The sequence below is a fragment of the Bremia lactucae genome, linkage group LG6 (genome assembly GCF_004359215.1).
Source record: "Bremia lactucae strain SF5 linkage group LG6, whole genome shotgun sequence".
NCBI classification, from domain to species: domain Eukaryota; phylum Oomycota; class Peronosporomycetes; order Peronosporales; family Peronosporaceae; genus Bremia; species Bremia lactucae.
This window is the reverse complement of record NC_090615.1, coordinates 8,075,589-8,086,882: the sequence shown is the minus strand read 5'-3', so window position 1 is coordinate 8,086,882 and position 11,294 is coordinate 8,075,589.

The window sequence follows — 11,294 nt, the reverse complement described above, 5'->3', positions numbered from 1 at the left end:
CAACATATTTTTTGGATCACTTTTTTCATCACATGCTGCCATAATATACCGTCGCCTAAAGGGGCAAGGCGGCAAGTTTTGTGATTTGCAGAAGGGTTTGCCGTATGCATCTGCTAAATCTACATAGATATTAAAAAAAAAACTAAACTCCGGTGAGGATAATAAAAAATCCGGTAAAAATAATATCTTCCTTAAATATAAATCAGTCTGAACACTACTTCCTACTTGGTAAGTGCGCACGAGGAGACAGATTACCGCTCCCGTGACGACACTTAACCAGAGTACTCTGTGTGTTGGGTGAGGTCGCTTACGCGCCCACCACAACTACCTCACTGCAAGCAAGAGAAGCAGGTTAAACCGCTTCTTCGCTGTGCTAGGGTGTGTGTCTAAGTAGAGCGTGGCCGTGCCCGCCTACACTTGTTAGCACTTGGAATTCTTCCCACGACCCGCATCTCTGCGTGTGTACGTGAGGGTGAGCCTCAATATTGATTGGGCTCATTGTTCCCACCCCTCCGAGCATCATCGGGAGGTGGCAGGGCTTATGGCGCAGGGACTTGGTGAACAAGCCCTGGCCAGGCTCTTGGGCAATCGTCCTCGACAACATGTTGCTCAGTTGGAGCAGTTTGAGGCATTCGTGCTCGACAAGCGAAGAGCCGCGTCCGAGACATAGAGCCATGCTGCGGCGGAGTCCGTCCCTCAGACTCAGGATGAGCTGAGGCGTGAGCACGCTCGGAGCGAGGCTTTCAACAGGATTAGCGAGATGCTCTCTGCCCGGCCGCATCAGTCGAGGCCCATTCGGATGGACCCGCCCAAGTTCGATGGAACTGCAGCGCACACGATTGTCCACTGTTTGTTAGCCGTGGAAAAATGCGGTGTCACGCAGCTCATCGAGGACGAAAGCCGAATGGTCCCGTACGCCATGTCGCACCAGCGCGGTAAGGCTCAGAGTGGGCTTACTCGGCGCTTGTGTCGGACGTTAAGGGGTTCCTCACATGGGCGATCTTTAAGACAAAGATTTGCTCCACGTCCAGCCGCCGAACAACGAAGTGTTGCTTCAGGCGCGCTTCTTTGGAGCGCGACAGGCGTAGCGATCTCAGCAAGAGTATGTGAAAGGGATGCGCTCGATGTCGGCGTTCGTTGCTGTTGGTCCGATTCCGGAGCACATTTAAGTGCCCACGTTTAGGCACGGACTACGGCATGGCCCATCGCGACAGGCCCTTTTAAGAAAGGTGCCTTCGACGATGGAAGAGGAAATCCAAATTGCTTTAGTTGAGGAGCAATCCTACGACAGTGCCTCGGCGACAGCTTGGTATAAGCCGTCGGCCGAGAGGTCAGATGCCAGTCCCATGGAGTTGAGGTATGCAGACGTTGTCTGCTATAAATGCGGCAAGCGCGGCCATACGATTGCTCGCTGCTTTTGCCAAGGTCCCTGCTGGGGCAAAGACGCCCAGCAAGAGGACTCCCTTCCCAAAGGATGGCGGCGAGAATCAGCGTGAGAGACGCAAGAGATCTGCATCGACCACTGAGGGGTCGGAAAATGCAGGAGCGCAGTAGGGGCGGGATGCCCTAATGACGCGGACTCTGAAGCTACCCAAAAGCTTAGAGTTGTCAAACAAATGGGAAGCATAGTCCCTGAGGTCTCGAAATTTCGGACCCCAACCCTGCTGGTCTATAGCGCTCAAGTACGAGGCTATGATCAGGTGATGAGATAACCCTCCTAGTGAATCCGGGTGCATCACAAAAGTTTGTGAAACTCGCGGCTCTAAGAAAGAGACCGGCGATGTTTGAGTCGCTTTGCCAGGATGGCAGGCGAGAAGAGGCGACCGTTCGTTTAGCGAACGGCGCGCTCGTTAAGTCTGCGAAAGTTCAGGTTGAACTCGCCTCCAGCTTTAGTGACTTCTCTTGTAAAGAGAAGTTCACAGTGCTAGGTATGGAGAGTCCGTATGACCTCATCCTAGGTAAGCTATGGTTGGCAAAGTACCAACCATGGATAGACTGGCGTACACGCACAGTTGCGAACTCTACGCAGGACGAAAAGGATGTGCTCCTGCGAGAGGCGTATGAGACTGATGTCGTATCGAACACAGTTGAGGGTGCGTTGACGGGATGTCAAACGTCACCAATTCCTACCCAGCTCGTTGAGACTGGGGTAGTGAAAAGGACGATGACAAGTAATCATGCGTTTGAATGTGCTGCACAGAGCCGAAGAGACATTGGCAGTAGACGGCGAGATGACAGGAAGTCAAGCATCGCATGAACCGGCACATTGCCTAGAGCCTGGTATTTGGCAGTGCCAGAATCGGGGCATCGATAAGACTATCCTTAACTGTTTGAAAAGCATTATGTTCTGTGCTAGTCCAGCACCATTCTATATCCTTTTTAAGGAGAATAGATAATGGCCTAGCCATATCAGTGTAATTTTTCCTTATATTTATGCAAATAATTGGCGAGACCCAACCACTCCATAAAATACCGCTTGGGGCGCTAACTGCTGTAAGCGGGATATCGCTAGCTCGCATGATCAGTTGGTTATAACCATCGACTAAGTCCGATACACTGTACATTGTACATCCCACCATATTGTTATGATGAACATCCTTTCTAGGAATAGGGGTTTCCGTCATCACGGATGACGCTGGGCGTCATCCCTCCTAATGTAAATGCACCCATGTGCATCACATACACAAGGGTTGGTCACAAATGTGCACCACACCCGAATGCTGGGTCTAATTACTATTATTTAGTAATTGACCATCCTCTTAAGTACACCAAGGGTACTTAACGGGGACTGTGTAACATTAGGGCAACTTTAGCCCGTCACAGGATGTGTACCTGTTGCAACCTCACAGTTCTGCCTGTTGAGAGCCTTGCTGATAAAGCAAAGCTACCTTCTCCTTCGCCTCGTCAAGTTCATGTTGTATGAACTTGGCGATGGCTGAATGGAGGGCATCTCTGTCCAAACCGGACAGCATGGCCAAGATGGCATCGTTCCCTACGGTCGAACTCATTCGTTCGACCACACTCCTTTCTATGTCACTTAGAAAGGAGTATCTATCACGCGAAACGTGATGCGTATTTCCATATTCATCTAACATGTCCATGTTAGATGATAGAACTGTGGTCCTTGGACGGACTACAAAGTGCTACCAAGTGTAACGGGGCACTGCCGACTTATACTGATTCAGTACAAGTCGACTTCGCACTGCTTCAGTGCGAGTGGTGCTTCACGTCACTTAACCAACACTAGCACAAGCAGAGGAAGACTCTCTTTAAAATACTTGCTTTCAAGACGGTTAAAAGTAAATGGTATTTAACACAAATAAAATCTTCTGTTTTTTATCTATTTTATACTGACTTAATTATATACTATACAAAATATGTGATAAAGTCATATCTGTCTCTCTCTTTTTGTGCGCGTCTAGTACTGCGGAGCAAGTAGATATAATGGCCTATATGTACCATGTAACGTAATATTCTCTAAATATTCTCTTTCTTTTAGATAACATATTAATTAACAAACTTTAAGTGTTAATTTCATGCAACGATACACCCCGTTAGAGGTGAAGCGCCTCGAATACTTCACGTGCACTGACGTGCAGACGAAGATTACAGATAGCTAAGAAGCCTTAGCTACCAAAGGTTTATTCTAAGGCTTTACAATAGAGAAAACAAAATCTGTATTAATATATAAGTTCCTACGTAACGATCCTCTATCTACTACTGACTTTATTATAGGGAGCCGCCATAGCAGCCCATAGCAGCACACCCCTTTTGGTATCGCCACCGTCTGTATTGAATAAAAACGTCATATAAAATAATTTCACAATGGGTCATTTCGATGCATCCAAAAATCAATAGTTATTCTTTTAGACTCGTATTTAGATCGTATTTGTAGCTCCAAAATTTCATTGAGGAAATCGCTATATCCACACACACTGATTATCTACATGAGAGTAGTGTACTGGGTGCGACTGCCCCTGGGCACATCAGAAACCGTGTTTTCGTTTGGCTTGAATGAACTGTTTTAATAGGTGAGAAAAAGCCAAGAGCACCCGCACTTTACTGGCAAGTCATAAAAAAGCGAAAAGAAAAAGCAGCAATCGAGCACGAGGAAGAAGTTGAGTTGGAATCATCGACAAGGGTCTGAGGTGCGCTCTTGCGCATGCATATTGACTAGTCTTTGGTGGTCAAGCTAAGGATGATTTTTATTAAACTTTAATTCTACCAAATTCTGCGGGATTGCATGATTACCAAGTAACTAGGCGAATCTTAGTGCTCTTTTTCTGAAACTCACCATGAGCTCTAGCAAGCCACAATTTTCTTATGTGTCAGTTTTGTCGGCTTTCGCTCGTAATTTTCTTTGTTGAAAAAGCAACTACGCAAATGTTGCTAGGTCTTTTTGCAGGCCTTTCGAGCTCATGAAGTTTCTCAATTTATATTCTAGTAATCAACAAGCGGCTGCATTACACTGTTCCCATAAATACAGAGGGAAATAATTAAGGGATGTGGCTAAATTGGTTCCCAAATGTAATTTAGGGGGTGTACCAAATTCTAACGACGACTCTAAAGGAATAATTGTTAATATAGCGGAATAAAAAAATGTTTTATGCTGTCATTTTATCTTGTAGTTTTTATTTATTTAAAACAGGGGGGGTGGCAATACCTAAGATGTGTGTGGCTGTATTAGTTCCCTTTTTTATTATTAACTAACTATGAATGGTGTAACGGGGTGTATCGTTACATGAAATTAACACTTAAAGGTTGTCAATTAATATATTATCTAAAAGGTAGATAATATTTGGAGGATATTACTTTATATAGTAATATCCTGAATTATTATCCATAAATAGGTATACGCCATTATATCTATTTATTCCGCAGACTAATCAGCTGTAGAAGTAATCAAAGAGAGATACAAGATAAGATAGAGATAAGAATTCATTTACATGTTTAGTATTAGGTTATAGTTAAGCATTTACAAAGATAGATTAAGAGACACTTAACTATATTAATACAGTTTTCATTTTACCCTCTTAAGTTAACTTGTCTTAAAAGAAGTCTTACTCTGCACGTACAGTGTACGTCACCTGACGAAAGGCACCACTCACAACTGAAGCAGTGTGAAGTGGACTTGTACTGAAACAGTACAAGTCGTAGTGCCCCGTTACAAATGGCGATTACTTGCGCACCGCACCGCCCAATCGTGTCTTGGGAAGATTGGCGGCAAATCAACCAATGAGTAGAACTAATGTCTTATCGCATCAATATTACCAAGTTTAATAATATTGGAACTATTAAGCTAAGAAATTAAGTAAGACAATTATTTGTACTTCTTTGCTAATTCATAGAACATAATATTAATTATTATTCTTTTAGGAAAAAGTACTTATGTAACGGAGCACCCCGTTCCCTTAACCAACATTCACTATAGTGACTGATGCGGAGTGACATAATAGTATTTCTATGTCACTCTACATCGGTTTTCAATTAAAATTCCAATTTTAACGCATTATTAATTTTTGTTTAGAAACCAATTCGTTTGCGCATGACGACAAATAAGTCCGTGCGCGTAGCCCGTGAGGCCGCAAAGCTGGCAGCTGCACGGGTCAGTGCAGCTGTCGTAGACGCTCATGCGTCTATTGCGGGGAAGAAGTCACCTCCTACTCCAATTGGAGGTGACTGGTATAAGTCACCTGCTACTCCCGTGGTAGGCGACTGGGCCGAGTTGGCGTGATCGCCCGACTCGATGAAAACTGTTAAGGCCTCCGGACCAATCGGATCCATGTATGTGAAACCTTCGAGTCCTCACATGACAACCAAAGAGGTGATGACGGAGTTGTTTGACGCTTCGTCAAACCCTTTTAGCGCGGAGTCACCTTGTAATGACATCTTATAATGACTGTCTAAATGACGACCACTCTGGTGATGTCAGTAGGCATCACCAGGAACGAAGTGATCGGTCACTTCGGCCAGAATGCTACTGGTGGTGCTAATTTGCAGTACCAGGAACAGAGTGATTTTAGTGATCGCTCCGGGAGCAATGTTAGAGTTAACGTTAACATGTTCCAACGGGACAGGGACCGCAATACGTTGCTATTTGCTCCCGAAAAGAAGCCTTGGTTGCCTTCTAAGGGTAATTTAACTCCTCGGTCTGGTATGTCCAACGATCGGTATCATATTCCGTCGTTCAACTTATCCAAGCTTTACAAGCCTGATGAGGACAAAACGGAACTCTTCACCGATGCCTTTTTGTGGCATTGGTGGTACACTTGTAAGCAGGCAAAGGATGTCACTCCTTTGTTCCAAGCTTGGGAAACATTTGTACAGAATGTGAAAAGCGTAGGCCGCGAGATCTGGCTTGACAAATTGGATACTTTCCGTGAACGGCTCAAAACACATATTGACGCTACAAGCTTTACCGTTTGTCTAGAGAGGCTGGGTTACCTTGCCTCTCGTGGGGTAACTCATGCCCATGTTGTTTTGGGGATGCAGCTTATGCCCCTAAGGAGGCATACTCCCTTAATGATCCTTGTTGAGGGACGCTCATCCCTTGTAAGATGCGCGAAGGAATTGAGAACCTCCAAACCGAATACGAGAGCGGGAAGCGCTTGTTCTCTGATTAATTCTCTGTCGAGGAGGGTGGGTCTCGTAGTACTGTCGAATGAGACACGGAACGTCCATCACCAGTTGAATAAGAGGTTCCCAGATATCATGCGAAGGTAGATAACCTTGCAGACCAACGAGGTAACTCGTTTAAGTCCCTTTTCCTCACAGTGGTAGTAGAAGCGCTCAACAAGAAAACGCTTTTCACCACTCGAATCCGTCAATGAATGCGGAGGGGGGAGAAATCGGGTTCGCCTCAATCGACGAACCCGAATCAATATCGTGATTTGAATCGCACCCTTCATTAATTGAGGGAGGACATTGATCACGAGCGATCTCGTTGCCGCGAATTGGGGTGAAGGTCGATTATGTTTCTCGTCAACAGTTGAGAAATTGCGCGCAAGTTGCGACTGATGAATTGGCAAACGCAAGGACATGTTAGTCCCTTCATAACGAGCTAGTGACAGCTTCTCAGAAAATCTATTTCTTCGAGGAAAGAGGATCGTCTGGTTTTAGAGAATCAGACTTTGTTTTGATACAATAAGGCTTATGGCTCGGAACCATCAGGCTTTGGCGGATGCCCTTGACTGTTCCGGTGTAATCTGAAATCGGAAGAAGCCTCATAATGATGTTACGGCGGAGACACCTAACATAAAATGTAGGATGCATACGCATACTACGAGGCAGCTCGATCGTGTACGCATTGCCTTGGCGATTTAGTACACGAAACGGGCCGATATACCTGAACAGTAACTTATTAATTTCCTACATTCGTCACTACGTGCTTTGGTGGGTTTACCGTAGACATGTAGGACTAGATCATTAATTTTAAATGAAAGTATGTTTTACTCTTCCATTTTTGACAGAGTTTCGTTTCTGTCGGTCCACCGCATCAGCGATGGAATTCTGTACGAAACGGACGACTGCTTCTCTAGCCAGCACGAAATCACCTGCTGACTTGGGTTTGTTTTTGTCTTCAGTGCGACCGATACGCCCTGCGGGGATGTCATTCTCCTCATTAGTGAGAGCATTTTTGCTCTTATTTAATATTATTGTTTAAGATGCCGAGTCTTTCAGCATCGTTATTAAAGTCAGTGATAGCATAGTTGCCAATACTGATTTGTCCACTTCAATGTTGATTAAATCAACATCGGTATCCTTCACATTGACCGTAGGGTCAATGCGTGGTGAGCAAGAGCTAGAAAGTTCTTTGCTCGAGCGAGTCCCTCCCCCCTGAATAAGAGTTACGCTTAAATAAGGTGGGTATACGTGGGTGGCGTAAGCTATTCACGTTAAATGGTGCGTGCTTTGTAGAAGCATGCACTATATTGTCGATGGTAATTCTACCATCATTAAGAACTCGGCCCAGCTCGTAAAAGAGTGGACGTATCCACGAAGTACCTCTTCGAGGATACAATTTGCACGTTCTGTCTGACCATGTGTTTCAGGATGGTCAGAAGTTGACATTGTAAACTGTGTTCCAAGTGATATGAACACAGATTGCCAACATTCCGCCATGAATCTAGGGTCTCGATCTGAGACCAATTCACGGAGGAACCCATGGAGTCGAAACATCGTGTGACTCCGGGAGTGCAACAAGCTGTACCACCTTGCTGAAACGATCAACAAATATAATAATACAATTATTCTTGTGATGGTCTTCGTGATATCCGAAGACGAGGTCCATGTACACGGACTCCCAGCACTCCACCGGAAAAGGTAAAGGTTGGAATGGAGCACGGGATGAAGTACCGGGCTTCACCCGCTGACAAACTGTCGAAAGTACGTATGTACTTGCGGGCGAACTCATACTAGCGTGGACAGTAAAAATCGCGGCTTATGGTGAGATAGCTTTTATCACGTCTACAATGTACACATATAGGTGCGTCGTGGCACTCTTACATGATGCGTAAACGCAAATCATTATGGGCAAACGCAAATCATTATGGGCTGGGGTGACAACACGAGGTGTGTCGCCAGCAATGGCTGTGTAATACCGTGACCCATTGCGCGTTGTGTATCGATCTGTTGAGGATCGATACAATCTCGACAATCCTTACAAGGATAGTTGTGATGGACTTCTATGGTAATCCATCAACCCTTTAAGAGCCTTATCTTGTTAAATAGGCTCTTTTAAGTCGTCAAGTAATGTTGCTTTTTGTTGCAACAGTGGCCTTATGCTCACTGTTGATTAGCGCAGCCGGCTCAAAGTCGTGCTGGCGCGGAGGGTATCAGCGATGACGTTAAGTATTCCTGGTTTTATGCTTCACGGAGAAGTTATGCTCCACGAAGAAATACAACCATCTCGCAATTCTTTGCGAGAGGTGTGGACTGTTTACGGCCGTGCGTAAAGACGCGTGGTCCGTATACAATGAACGGTCTAAAACCCAAGAGATAGACCCTAACCTTAGCCAGTGCGTATTTCATGGCAAGAAGTTCCTTGTCATGCGCTGGATATTACATTCAGCTGTTTAAAGCTGACGCGATTGATAACAGACTTTGCGCTCTGCGCCGTCTGTGTCATACTGCGTTGACGCACAGCCTTTTGCAAAATCGCTAGCGTCATAGATCACATGAAATGGTCGGTCTTGGTCAGCAATCGCCAGAATTGGCGATTGCATCAAGCTTTGCTTAATACCCTCAAAGCGACGCTGGCATTTAGCGTTCCATGACCACTTCACATTTTTCTTCATCAAAGCAGAAAGATTTACTTTCGACATAATTGCGGGAGTGCTTATGTAAGTACGCCACTAAGCCGAGGAACTTTTGAAGTCCCTATACATCAAGTTCGATTGAACTAAGTAACTCTTATTTTAAGCCGATAAGTCTTCCTCTGCCATATTGATTGAGGCTGCTTTTCAAGAATTCATCAATAAACATTATTGCGTTATGTACAATCATGAGGTTCTGTGCAACGTCCCTTACATGTATTTCATTTCCTACAAGAGGAATAATAAATAGTATTCCCTAGATTAAATAGCTACAAAATTATTACATTTTATTGATACTGACTTAATAGTTCCAATATTCCCAAATTTGGTAATATTGACGCAATAAGATATTAGTTCTGTTGACTGGTTGTTTTAAGTTCAAAACAACTTCGCCAATCGTTACAAGACACGATCAGGCGGTGCGCAAGGAGGCGCTTTATGTTACGGGGCACTACGACTTGTACTGAAGCAGTACAAGTCGTAGTGCCCCTTTACACCTGGTAGCACTTTGTAGTCCGTCCAAAGACCACATTTCCTTCATCTAACATTGACATGTTAGATGATAGTGGGAATACGCATCACGTTTCGCGTGAAAGCTACTCCTTTAATTAGTGACATAGAAAGGAGTGCGGTCGAACGAATGAGGTTGACCGTAGGAAACGATGCCATCTTGGCCATGCTGTCCGATTTAGACATGGATGCCCTCCATTTAGCCATCGCCAGGTTCATACAACATGAACTTGACGAGATGGAGGAGAAGGTAGCCTTGCTGAATCAGCAAGGCTCTCAACAGGCAGAACTGTTGAGATTACAACAGGTACAGACCCCTGTACCTGGGATGACGCACACGCGTCGTCCCGAAACCTTAAAGATTGACATCTCTAAGTATAGGGGAGTCGAAGAAGACTCCCTCTTGAGATGGTTTGTCGAGTTGGACGATGCCATAAGGGCACGTCACATCGTCGACGAGCAAATACAAGTCGCATTCGCTCAATCAGATTTGGCAGGTCGTGCCAAAATTTGGGCATTGGGCCATAAGTTGCGCGACCCATATGTCTTTGGGTCGCTTGAGGCCTTTAAAGCCCGGCTCAAACAGACATTTGAACCACCTAGGGCTGAGTTCAGAGCTCGTTCAGAGCTTCTGAAACTCGAGCAAGGCAAGCGTGATGTTCACGCATATGCCCAGCACATACGACTCTTAGCAAGTTGTATTACAAACAACCCAGTTCATGAACACACGTTGATTACGGTGTTCATGCAAGGTCTTACGGATGGTCCCGTAAAGACCCACCTGTTCCGCTTGGAACTGGATACGCTTGAAGAAGCAATATCCGTTGCGGAACAGGAGGACTTTAGCTTGAGACAGGCTCAAGCTAGTTCGTCATCGTATCGTCTTCCAAGACGACACGAGTTAGGAGGTCCAGAACCCATGGACCTCTCTTACGTCGAAAGCGAGAGACCTCGCTTTTCGAGCAATAAGCGATTGCAGAGATGCAATCGCTGTCAAAAGTTAGGTCACTACACTCATGAGTGTAGTGCTCCACGCCCAGAACCGAGGGGTACTGAACGTACTTATGGATTGTTACAAAGGGCACCGGTCGCGGGTCCGCCGTTGTTGCGAAATCGCAACAGCGAGGTGGACCGCCATAAAAATGCCGGGGTCAGTAGGGGCGCAACGCCCTACTGATCCAGCAACCTCAAGAGAATTTGCAAATCTCTTGACAAAAGTTGCTCCAGACACACAATCATTATGTTTCTCTGCACCTGGTGATGAGGTATTCCTGATCACCTTGAAGTTCAAAGTGACAAATGATTTGTCACTAAGAGCCCAAGTGGACTGTGAAGCGTCGAATAACTTTATTCGTCGCCAGTCGCTAGAGGGTCGTAGGCTCAAATATGTTAAGCGCGACATCCCTCCCACGAGGATGACGGTGCGTCTAGCGACAGGCGCATCGATAACAGTAATGAAACGCGTAGTGA